Source organism: Sinocyclocheilus rhinocerous, unplaced genomic scaffold (assembly GCF_001515625.1).
Source record: "Sinocyclocheilus rhinocerous isolate Xijiao unplaced genomic scaffold, SAMN03320098_v1.1 scaffold271, whole genome shotgun sequence".
NCBI lineage: Eukaryota > Metazoa > Chordata > Actinopteri > Cypriniformes > Cyprinidae > Sinocyclocheilus > Sinocyclocheilus rhinocerous.
This window is the reverse complement of record NW_015657574.1, coordinates 2,710,440-2,723,688: the sequence shown is the minus strand read 5'-3', so window position 1 is coordinate 2,723,688 and position 13,249 is coordinate 2,710,440. Positions and strand designations below refer to the sequence as shown.

The following is a 13,249-nucleotide window of genomic DNA, read 5'->3' as shown; positions in this document are numbered from 1 at the left end:
ATCAGTAAGTCTCGAGCGATATGTCAGTAAATATGTTAATAGATTTGAACTATACTTAGTATATAATAAATGTTTTTTAAATTACTTTTTTACTAGGGTCTTCATACAGACAATCATAATTTATTGTCTTTTTACACTAGGTTGTGGCATTGTTATTGTTCACTAAAACGGTATATAAAATGTAAATGTTAGATGAAAATGTAAAAAAAAAAAAAAAAAATTGCAGTTTTGGCAATTTACTGAAATAAGTTTGAGTTGAAGTACTAAAATGACTGAACTGAATTAAATAAAAAATATAAAAATGATAGATAGATAAGAGATAAGATAGAGAGAGAGAGAGAGAGAGTTTTTTTTTTGGTGAAACGTGTGTATGCACATACATGCTAGTTGAATGATCAAGCTTCTTATTGTGTGTCTGTGTGGGTGTTTGTATATTAATGTGAAACTGCAAAGTATTGAGTCTGTGAATCACAGTTGTTTGTAGTGTGCACTCTACCTCCATATTAGGTACAGTAGAGTGCATTATCACATCAGATATGTGCTTGCTCAGCAGTCGAAATTAATGGCTATTTAAGAAGCACTTTTTCTACCATCTTATGTTAATGGATCCCCCATACAAGTTACTGCAAAAAAGCATATTTAAAAAAGCAAAAATGTGAATTGTTTTGTTAAAAGATTACCACAGAATCCATTCAAATTCTCATGCATAATATCATTTTGATAAGTCAGTCTTAATTAAGCACTAAAGTTCCCCAAATTAGGTTTTATTGTTCCATATTGCTGCTTGGATTTTTACGTGTTCATTCAGAATGCCAGTGCACAAAATGCCAAGATTTAAAATGTCGTTGGTTATCAAAACACATTCCCTCAAAACCTGCATTCCTTTTGGCAAACAAAAACCGTTTGGCAGCACAGTGTTGCACTGTTAAACACAGCAAACTGTAAATGATTACCGTCTTACATCATCCTTATGTGCAATTGTGTTGTTTCTCTTTGTATGAGAAGACCGTGTCCTCTAATGGCTCACAGTGTCATCCTGAAAGTCTCTCTGTCTGAGCAGGCTCAGCTGTGACAAAAAAAAAGAAGCTTTGTTTGTCTGTTTATGATTCTGGTCCAGATGTGTTTGTACATACACATGCATCTGAGACTGCGACACAAGTGTGCACGTGGTCAAAACTGTGTGCGTGTTTGTCATGTTATGGTTCACGTGCACATATTAGCCAATGATCTTGCTTGTGTTGTGTGCATAATAGAAGCTCCAGACAAAATAACGATGGCAAAAGCGCAAGTCACAGCCACATGCACTGCAGCAGGACATTGAAAATACCTCAGACAAACAGAAAAGGCAGCAGCAGCGCTACAGTAAGTTAGCTGCTAAGATAGCTCTAGCTGCTATAGCGCTAATTTAACCCACTGCTGATGTTTAAAGGTACAGACTGACCTCACTACTAGGCTATGTCACTCTAACCATCATTACAAACATTTCTAGCCCAGACCTGCCTCTATATGACCAAACCAGTGGACTATAAAATGTAAGTGGATTCCTGAAATGGTGCCCCTGTAACTCCTGAAACTAAAAGCTATGCGAGTCATTATTATAAGTCATAATAGATGCCATAATGGCCCTTATAAATGGATTGAAAAACCAAGATGACACTCCCACTGAATGTTCTTAAATACTGCAAATAAAATGTATGAAAAATGAGGTAGCGCTAGTGATCTGCTGCAGCGGCTAACAGCTAAAGTTAATGACTAAGGCTAAATACAATACTGTTCAAACGTTTGTGTGTTGGTGTTGGGGGGTTAACAGAAGAAATTAGTATTTTTATTTAACAAGGATGCATTAAATTGATCAAAAGTGAAAGTAAATTAGCACCATATCAGCATATTAGAATGATTTCTGAAGGACCATGTGTCACTGAATACTGGAGTAATGGCTGCTGAAAAATTCAGCTTTGCCATCACAAGAATAAATTCTATTTTAAAATATATTTAAATATAAAAGTTATTTAAATTGTAAAAATATATATTACTTTTTTCTGTATATTGGGTCAAATAAATGCAGCCTTGGCAAGAGATTTCATGTTTTGAAAGCAAGTTCTTTCAAAAAAAAACTCAAGTATTTGAACAGTAGTGTAAATGAACTGTTTTTGATATCGCTTTGCGAAGGAAACCTTGCCTGAATGGCAGACTTTCCAGATGCTATCTTAGAAGAATTAGCATCGATTAAGCAATCTTTCCACAAAAGAGGCATAGAGCATTTGAAGCAGAATATACAATGTTTGTAATGTGGCCTAGAGTCAACATAAATGCATTTACACAGGAATCACAATTTTACAACATTGTTCATGGCCATTTTTTAGCATAATGTTGCCTTCTGTGTTGATTCTCATGTACAGCTGATAGAACACAACATGTGTGGTTATTGCTATGACAACAGCAACATTTAGGGTGGTTCTGATGTAGCATTATATCTACACAGAACGAAAGGCTCAGCAGAGCTGCATCAGATACTATAGGATGATGGTCAGAGCAGGCATTTTTAAATAAAGATGGGCTACATAGCTGTGATTCTAGCCTAAATACACAACAGGACTTGAAGCTGTCAGTAATGCCTGCACATTAAGCAAATCACATGTAATGCATTAAGTATCAGGGGTGATATATTATTATGATAGCAAGCTAGCTTCACTTGTACAATGGAACGGCTTGAAGGAACAGCTAGAAATCACTGAAGCAAAATGGGATGGCTGACCGCACAGCGTATAGCAAAGCTTGTCTAGCTGCCTGTGCTTACTGAGCACAAAAGCACACTTTTACCTAGTTCAGCCACGCAGCTGGAAAGAGCTGCACACCACTGAAGGAAAACCTTAGGGAACATGGATTCAACCTTCTGCACCTTGATTTGCAAAGCTCTGTTGCTGCTCCTTGGTGCTTTAGGGAAAAATATAACAAAACCATTGAATCACAGCTTATAGAGCTCTATTAAATATAGTAATAATAGCATGCCATATCTTAAAAGTCTTTATTGAAGTATGGAGGCTAATAACTCTAATTGTGTTGGTTCTGGATGAATGATGGTTATGGAGATCAGATGAACACAGATCTTTCATCAATAGCACATAAGACCTCATTGGATGTCAGGGTTGCCTTTCAAAGCTTGACTTCAGCATTATGAACCAGGCAATTCTGATCCAAACATTACTCTTATGAACTGAACCCTGTGTAACTTGCAGTAATATAAGTAGGAACCGGGGCTAGTTGTCACACTTTTTACTTAAGTGTAGGTTGATTTAAAGTCAATTTCTGTATACCCACCTTGAACAATATTACCCAGGAAAAACATAGCTGCGCTTTGTGGGTTAAGTTGTCACATTCAGAAACTTTCAACTAAATATACATGTAAAACATTTTAGTATATAATACAAATTAAAATATCAAATTATATTACATTATAATAAATATTATATATAACATATAAAACATGTCACAACTTGCCCCAACATATCATTTCTGAATACAGTATAAAAATGTCTAAAACATAGTTCAACTTTGTTAAAATCAATAGTTGACTTTTTTGTTTGGAATTTTTATTCATAAAAATGGTTCTTTTTTAAGATTTAAGAGTTTGAATCCAACACAACAAACAAGCTTTAGTACAAATTGTAAAAACCTTAGTGAGATACAGTATACAGTATGGCCATTGTGACAACTTCCCCATGTGACAACGAGTCCCAGTCTCCCTTATAATATAACATATATATTAAGTATATAATATATATGGCAAATAATGATTTTAAACACTACTTTAACACTACACCACTTCAGTAGCCTCCTGATCTGCCATAGACATTTTATGCAACTACTTTGACTCAGTACTCAGTCTGCAGTCACAGACATGAGCAAGCACTTTAGCCAGCCCTTCTCTCTTTTTCCAAGTCATTTATCTAGGATTGAAAAAAAAAAACTGTGCAGAGGGTTGGTTGTGTGAATCTGCAAGGTGCTAGTCTAGGCTTTGTTGAAAAACGATGATTCTGTAATGCATAAAGGTAGAATTTCCTTTTGGTCTACATTATTAGTAATATATATATAATTTAATATATATATATATATATATATACACACACACACTACTGTTCAAACATCTAGGTTCAGTAATGTTTTTGAAAGAAGTCTCTTATGCTCATCAAGGTGGCATTTATTTAATCAAAAACACAGTAATATTGGGAAACATTAAAACTGTTGTCTATTTTAATATGAATGTAATTTATTCCTGTGTTAGCAAAGCTGAATTACTCCAGTCTTCAGTGTCACACAATCCTTCAGAAAGCATTCTAATATGATGATTTGCTTTGACATTTGACATTTATTATTATTAATGATGATGTTGACAACAGTTGTTACTTTAGTGTGATACAATTTTTGAAGATTCTTTGGTAAACAGAAAGTTCAAAAGAACAGCATTTATTTGAAATCTTTCAACATTATAAATGACTTTACTGTCACTGTGATCAATACAAATGCCTCCTTGCGGAAAAAAAAGTATTTCCTTCAAAACATAATCAAGATCTTACTGACCCCAAAGTTTTAAATACCATATATATAGATAAAAGGAACAAATATATAAGTATGGGGTCTGAAACAACTATAAAAGAAGGAAAAATTCATGGCAAGAATTGTAGAGTAATCATGTGATACATGTGTACCTACACACACAAACATGGTGCATTTCATGACCTTAGCCACTAACTATTCAAATAAAACTATTTTAAAAATGATATACAAAAAGCTCACTTTAATACACATATATTATATTTTACACCAAAATAAACAAAAAGCTATTGACCCTTGGTTCTAACACACTGTTATCATTGAATGTGCATACATTTATTTTCATTACAATGCATACAATAAGACAGACACACTGAGCCTTTGAGGATGTGGGGCTGGCGAGAGATAATGGCAGTTTCATGAACAGAGGCCTATTGTGTTTAACGCTATCATACCACATGCATTACGCAAACAAAAAAGCCCGCTTCATCGCATATATGGTCGAAGGTGTACGCAAGAATAAAGGCTTACCTGGTTGTCGATTTATCTGGGTAAGAGGCTAGAAAGTATGCGAGTATGAATGTGTGGCTGTTCCACTTGCCTGCTGTTACTGTGGAGCTACGCTATTACCTAGAGTCAGGTGTCACATTGCACAGAGAACTCAAGAATGCTTATAGCCGTGTGTGTTGTAGTGCAAACATGAGGACGAATACATCTGTGATGAATGATGAATTCACAAACATCTCCATTATTGAATAGTGTGAAAAATGATGGTATGCATCTTCATACCACCATAAAACTCTCACAATGTATGTTTTTGTGTGTTCCTCGTGGGATTTTTGTTTGCATGATGTCCTATGTGAGAGCTTAGTGGCCTATGCCCGAGATGTGTTTACACATGTGACTGAAAACAATCCTAGAATGTGTTTGAGAGAGGAGAAAGTGGGTGATGATGGTGAGGTAGTGTGCTGGTTCATACTGCTGTCTCTGTTGCTGCTCACAGAATGACACTTTGTTCATTGGCCAGCTTACCAGGGGCAGGAAGAACAGACATGCATTGATCATTTCAAACTGCCCAACACACACAAAGACTGTGACTGTAAGCTTGCTTGTCAGCGTATGTGAGGATGCGTGTGTGTATTGTGTTAAAACAATTTCAAAGAAGAACAAGGGCCTCCATTGACTGAATAAAGACATGTGGCGAGCAATAGTGGCAGAAACTGCTACCTGTCTCCAGTGTCACAAATCAACTGTATTATTAAGGAGCAATTTGAAGTAGACATACTTATTTTCTAACCATATAAAACATGGCAAATCATGCATTTCAGTTGAATCTATTACTTAATTAACATTCTCAATCAGAACATGGCTGTTACTTATAAAGTTAAATCAACATCAAATACAAAAGTAGCTGTACATAATGCACGTCATTACATTATAGTATTATATAAAAAAGTAGTACATACATTTTAGTTTAGTTGGCATGATGAATGGTCCCAGTTTATATTAAGTGTCTTTCCAAAGTACTTGTGTCAAAAACAAATTCTGCCATTAATTACTCACCCTCATGTCGTTCCAAACCCATACGACCTTCGTTCATCTTCGGAACACAAATTAAGATATTTTTGATGAAATTCGAGAGCTTTCTGACCCTGCATAGACAGCAACATAACTACCACATTCAAGGCCCAGAAAGGTAGTAAGAACATTGTTAAAATAGTCAATGTGACATCAGTGGTTTAACCTTAATTTTACGAAGCTACAAGAATACTTTTTTTGCGCAAAAAAAAAAATATATATCAACTTTACTGTCAGTCTTCAACGTGCGTTCAGGAGAGTACTAATTAACTATCTCTTTAAAGTGGGATACAGGTAAGTTTTTGTGGTAGGGTTAGGTTTAAGAGTGGGTTAAGGGTTATAGAAATTAATTACAAATGTAATTACATGCAATAAGTGCATTTTATCAAATGTGACCCTGGACCACAAAACCAGTCATAATGGTCAATTTTTTGAAATTGAGATTTATACAATTTTTCGAAATTGAGATTTATACATCATCTGAAAGCTGAATAAATAAGCTTTCCATTGATGTGTGGTTTGTTAGGGTACCACAATATTTGGCCGAGATACAACTATTTGAAAATCTGGAATCTGAGGGTGCAAAAAAAAAAATCAAAATATTGAGAAAATCGCCTTTAAAGTTATCCAAATGAAGTCCTTAGCAATGCATATTTCTAATCAAAAATTACGTTTTAATATATTTACAGTAGGGAATTTACAAAATATCTTCATGGAACATAATCTTTACTTAATTTCCTAATGATTTTTGGCATAAAAGAAAAATCAATAATTTTGACCCATACAATGTATTTTTCTTAGCAATGCATATTAGTAATCAAAAATTACGTTTTAATATATTTACAGTAGGGAATTTACAAAATATCTTCATGGAACATAATCTTTACTTAATTTCCTAATGATTTTTGGCATAAAAGAAAAATCAATAATTTTGACCCATACAATGTATTTTTGGCTATTGCTACAAATATACCCCAGCGACTGGTCATTCATTTCAATGTTAAAACAGTAGTGAAAGGCAATTAATATGAAGTAGGTCCTGATTAATTATAATTACGTTAGTTCTGGTTCTCAAATCTGACTGGTCGAGAGGTGCTAATATAAATGGATATAAACAGGGACTTTTCACGGTTTGTATCACTCCGTTTGATGATCCAGACTGTCTGTCTTTGCATCAGTGGTGGGGTTAGGTTAAGGGTTAGGTGAATCTTTTGTCACACCAATAGGTGACTAAAAGTCACTGTCTTTATTAATCATTCACTTTGGTTCGGGGAGGAGTTATATGAAATTTCACACCTTGCCTGCCCCTTATGTTGTACCCAATCAAAATACACTGTTCAATATTACTTATGTAAATGTCCCTTGTTACTGGAAATTAATTAAAAAATCTTATAGGATAAAATGCTGTCTCAAAGGACAAGAACACTCAGCAGTTAGCATAAAGGGTTACAAATGTCATTTCTGCTGTCCTCAGCACTACTGACACAGGCATGTTTACTGAGTGTTAACATGATGAACTATATTTACTAATAGACTATGAACATGCAATGCCTTGCAAAAGTATTTAGACCCTATAAGCTGATGTGTGCAGTTTACTTGATGTAAAAATCAATTCTACTGTCTCATTTTAATGTGGAGAGACATCTGTTAGTAAACCACTTGCAAACTAGCTTGCTAGACAAACCTTCTTAGCCCAAGTCAGCGTGTGGCTTAACCAATGGTGTGAGTTTGGAGCAGGAGTTCTTGGTTGAACAATGATAGATGGGGGCAGGAAGAAATGTGTAGTATTTATTTGGAAACAGTCATTATTGCATCAGTGGTGTGGGAATTGTACGCTGCCGCTTCAACAATGCTACTTTCAATTGTTTGTTTTCAGTTCTAAAAATAAGTTCATTATCTTGATGGTGTTTCGAGATTCAGAATCGCCTGCACTGGAAGGCTGAGTCTTAGATGTGTTAAACTTCAGAGACTGTAGTGACTCACTCTGGCAGTGAATATCGGCGTTTAATAAAAACTCCCACAGAACAGACACAGAAGGGAATCATTGAGGAATCAGATTCAATCTCAAAACATTACCTTTCAAGATCTGCAGAAGAACAGGCCAAGACCAGCAGCCCACTCCAATAAAACACATGGCCTCCAGTGATCTCTAACTATAGAATATGAATCCATCGAGAACAACTTTATGGTCTCAGTTTTAATTGACGTTGAAATACGTCTAAATTGTACGTTTTAGCATTAATAAAAACGTACAAAAGTGTACGTTTTGTGCTTGTAAATGTTACGTATTAATACCTACGTATAAACATGAGACCAGGCTGGATATGTTGGAAATGTGATTTCCAGTCAGTCGTTAATCATTTCTCAACTTGATAGTACAGTGTGGTCACCTAAAAATAACAAAAGCAGATTTTGCCATGCTACACGATAAAGACTATCACTCCTTTTGCTGATAAAGAGCCTAGACAAGACCAGCACCAAACCAGCACTAACTAGTCTGGAAGTCTTGCCACTGCATTGTAATTGCATAGGAGGTCAAAGTTTTGTGTACCCAAGGACCGACCTGTGTTCTGGTAAGATATTTTCTGTACAACATGACTTTGTGGTTTGGGTGAAATTAGAGATGCTTTAATGTTGAAATTACTGCTGTGGTGCAGCAGCTATTGTATGATAGTGCAGCTAAAATGTCTTACTTACAGCATACAGTGTTGCTGATTAAAATGAGAGGAGGAACTGGGTTGAACCAGGTAATGTAATTACAGCGCGTTCCCTGACAGACACACATTTCCTAACTGTGTCCTGTCGCAGTCTCTCTATCAAATACACACACATATACTGTATGCAGTCCCTCTATTTTTATTCAGAACAAACAAAAACAAAAGCATCTGCATGTCAGAATATCGCAATCCACTACAATCGGACAAATCTGGCCTTTGTTTTGTCAGTCTGTTTTTCTAACCCCTCTGTTCTTGTGTCTAGATCTCAAAATCTCCTTCTTTTTGTACAGAAATTTGTGCAGTGTCATTGTTAACAGTGGTCTGTACTGATTGTGTTCAGCTACTTGAGACTTATGCTACTTATGTCAGTAGTTTTGTGTGTGCATATCTCCTGGTCCTCCACACAAGTCTTAGGGTGTGTTTACCCTTGGCAGGTTTGGTTCGATTAAAATGAGGTTGCGGTTCAAGTGCGGTTCATTTGAATAAGTGTAAACCCTGGTGTGCAACAAACATGCAGACCGAGACCCACCTTTTCAGGGGGTCTTATTCCATTTCCAAACAAACTTTGGTGCTGGTCAACTGATATATGAATGCAACACTGATCGAAGACACTTAAATGAACCCGAAAACAAGACGTGATGTCACAAGATGCAACCCTAAGAAGTAAGAAGTACAAAATGCTCAAGCATACCTGTTTCTTCTTGTCACAGGAATTAGCATTACAGTTCTGTACAGGCACTGGAACAGCCATCTCCTTGCAGCAGATCTCAGTGCAATGGAGGAATTCTTGCTGTTTGTGCTCTTTGTGAGTTATAAGCTGGTAAAAAACACCACCATATGTACAGTACACATACATACGTGCATTTAGCCCAGCACACAGCATTGTTTTGGATGTTCACAAAATATACGTCATAAAAGCTGTCCAATCAGATTGTGACCTTATCCTTATGTCTTTTGTTTTGTATCTGAAAGTTCTGTGTTAAAAATGACAGTGGGAACGCTAAACGAACCAGGACTAAATTAATCGTTTTTTTTTTTTGTCCAAACCAAAAGAGCCAAGAGACCCGAACTACAAGTGTAAACACACCCTTAGTCAAAGCAACATTCCTTCAGATTAATTATTAAATGATAATTCATTATTAATTATGAAATTATTCAGATAGATCTATAGGCCTAATTGTTCAATTCGAAAACCTAACAATATAAAAGTATAAGCATGTTAAATATGCCAAAATTGTCTAGTTTACACTAATAAGGACAGAAAACTAACTGAACTCTGAAGCTTTTAACCTCAACTGCATGTAAAACGCTACTTGCCCCGACTAATTGACTGACCTACATATCAGCAATGGTGTGTTCTAGTGTCTAGGCAACATTTACCTGTTTTCATATATGCATTCAATTGTATTGCTAAGTGAATATCAGTTCAGATGTAACACTTCTTACTTATTGTGATGTTTTCAAGTGTACATCTCTGCTTATGAACGATCATTTTCTAATGATACCAAAGTGCAGATTCTGTTACCTTATATCTGAGGGTAATGTTACTCTATAAGTGCCTATTAAGACACTGTTTGATAGTGTCTATCGATGCCCATCTATTTTAATATCTGCAGCCAAAGGCAATATAAATTCCTCTAGGGATCAATGGATGACTCTATATTAGTACTGTCTATCTGTGTCGTACTACACTAGAGGGCAATGTTATACCACATAATGTTTTGGGGCCAATGTCTGTCACATCCAATCCGTGAGTATACTAAAGTGGGTTTAATTAGGTCTTATTGTGGTGGGAAATAACATCCTATAAAGTCCAGCATGCTTAAGTCACACCCACTGTTGTCTAAAATTGTGTAACCTTATTCAGATTATGCTGTGGGATCATCTGTCGCACCAACAAAAGCACAGACACTCCAGTCAAGCACATAAGGCCTTTCCCCTTCACTGGTCAACTTGTATTGATGCAGTACTTTTTATGGATTAATATTAATTGGCCTTTTCATTAATTATTTACAGTGGGAGGAAGCCTCGGGAGCAGTTTCTCTGGTTTCCTCTACTTGAACACACAAATCTCCAGGGTGAATAAGAGGAACATGCCCCCAAACCGAGGTCAGCAGTGGGAACTTCTGAGGCTGTTTCCTGTCTTAAAAATGGACATTATAGCTTTCAAATGGTAGGCCCAAGAATGTCAAATTCAAAGAGGAGTAAGGTAGCCTGTGTGTCTAGCTGTAAATTTAGTGTATTTAAAGAACATTTCTCCTTGTTTCTTCATGCTGTTTTTATGTGCTAATCCAGTGTGTGTTTTAATAATATGTTCAATTTTTAATATAATATTTTGTAAGATATTTAGATTTTTTTTCATTGAGGATTCATGACCTTTCTATTTAAATTATGATTTAATAACTTTACATTTTCATGAGGCAAAAAATTATGTTTTTGTCCCTAAGTCAATAATAAATAATAAATAATATACCATATTGGTTACTGGCTATTAGAAGGTTTTCTTTAGTCAATATGGGATTGAATTGTGCATGCTCGTTTCCACTATTTTTTTTACATTCTACCTTCATCAAACACTCATTAAAAGTTAATTTTGAAAAGGCAAATAATTTAATAACATGGTTAAATGTAATCTCTGGCTAATCTGAATGAATATCAATTTTCATGCTGTACATTAAAATGTCTAAAGTCACTTGTATTTAGTTTTGAGTGTTTCATTTGTTTTATTATTAATTTTATATTTTACAAAATAGTTTAATTACTTAGCTTATCATATTGGCCATAAATTTGAATACCAGTGCATCCCTTATCCTAAAAGCATGTGATCTAAGCAATTCAGATTGAAATTACTTTGATTCAATTTCATTTCCATGCAAGAAAACACATAATTACAGCTAGGACTGCTGAATATCATCATCTGTCTGTACATCTACTGAAAATCCATTCATGAGTTATGTGTAAACTGAGAAAAAAAATCCTAACCTTATATAGTAAGTGTAAGGTTTACATGTATGTTATTGATCAGTGAGCCTTCAACCCTATAAGAGCAATGTTAGATACGCAATAAACAACTCATTCTTGTACACCACGTCAGGGTGTTTATATAGTGCGGACCTGATACCAAACACAAACAAAGAAACAAAACTGAAATTCAATTTACAGTTACGCATTACATCATCGTTACGTCAATATAAAAGAAGAAAAATTAGGCTAGACACTGTCTATTAAAAATATTCTTAGTATTATGAGTATTGACGCCTGCGTATCAGTGATGTATATTTGGCTTAAGTAGTGACTAGCCATCACGTCCTTTGTAGGAACGGGCAATGCTATCGATGGCATCTTTTGCCACAAAAGCATGCATTGTGGCAGGTATGCATCGTGAGAGAAAACGACACTAAAGCTCAGGGCACCATCAATTGCCTGCATCAGTTCCCGTAAGCATATTATGAATGACCGACGACTCATAATTCAAACAGTCAATGTTTTGCGGACGTATCTAAGAAATCCACAGCATCACCTAATCAAAACGACTGTCATTCATAAATAAGCTAATAAAAGGCAACATATGGAGGGGGCAGATTGATGTGATGATGCAAACGTATCGACGGCGTTTTCTACACAATGACAGATCTTATATCATGCATTTCAACGCCAAATGCAGCCCAAGACATCTTCATGCCTCCCCAGCTGCGCACACATCTGTGAAGAATGGTGGATTTTGGAAGATGGGCTATATGACAAGGTCAGTATCACCGACAAAGCTATGCAGTTCAAACAAATGTTTGATCGTCTCCTACCTCTCCAGCGTGTGTGATGGCACGGCACGGCGATTAGTTCCTATGCTTTCTTTATTGTGTCTCGCGGCACTCGGTTATCTTCCATTCAAGTCGCAGCACGCGAGCTGACCTTTTTGTGTACGTGTGTGCATACGTGTGTGTGTGTGTGTGTGGATGTGTGTGTGTTGCTGATGCTGTGAGTGCTCGCCTCCTCCTCGCGACAGTTCCGTACGCATTCAGTGCGCGCGGAGGCGCTGCTTCTCACCCAGCTGCACGTGAAACACGAGGGTGTGGCAGAGGCCGTACACACAATAAAAACAGAGCGTTCTGCTCTAACATTTCTGTTTCTAAATATACGCCCTTTTAATTTAATGAATTCTGCACAAGCCTCTAAATGCAGGCCACAGTCTGAAAGAATTACAGAGATTGAAAGAATTGCCCTCAGTATTTTTTGCTAATTAAAAAGGCTTTACACATAGGCCTAAATATACAACACTTTTGAGAAACATAATATAAAATTATTCTATATAAATTCACAAGACATAATTTTAATCATATCTGTCCTCTAGACCCGTTCAAACCAAGAACGATAACTAATGAATAACAACTATTTCAGCGTCCATA

General features: G+C 35.9%; 1 protein-coding gene across 1 annotated transcript in view; it reads left to right on the top strand.

Annotated features, from left to right (window-relative positions):
• Positions 1 to 1,081: 1,081 nt before the first annotated feature.
• The window catches only part of LOC107721364 (centrosomal protein of 135 kDa), a 31,508-nt gene continuing 19,340 nt past the window's right edge, over positions 1,082 to 13,249 (top strand). Inside the window, exons 1-2 of the mRNA XM_016529344.1 lie at positions 1,082 to 1,094; positions 5,229 to 5,236. The gene's annotated coding sequence lies outside the window, so the exon portion shown is untranslated. The remainder of the gene's footprint in view (positions 1,095 to 5,228; positions 5,237 to 13,249) is intronic.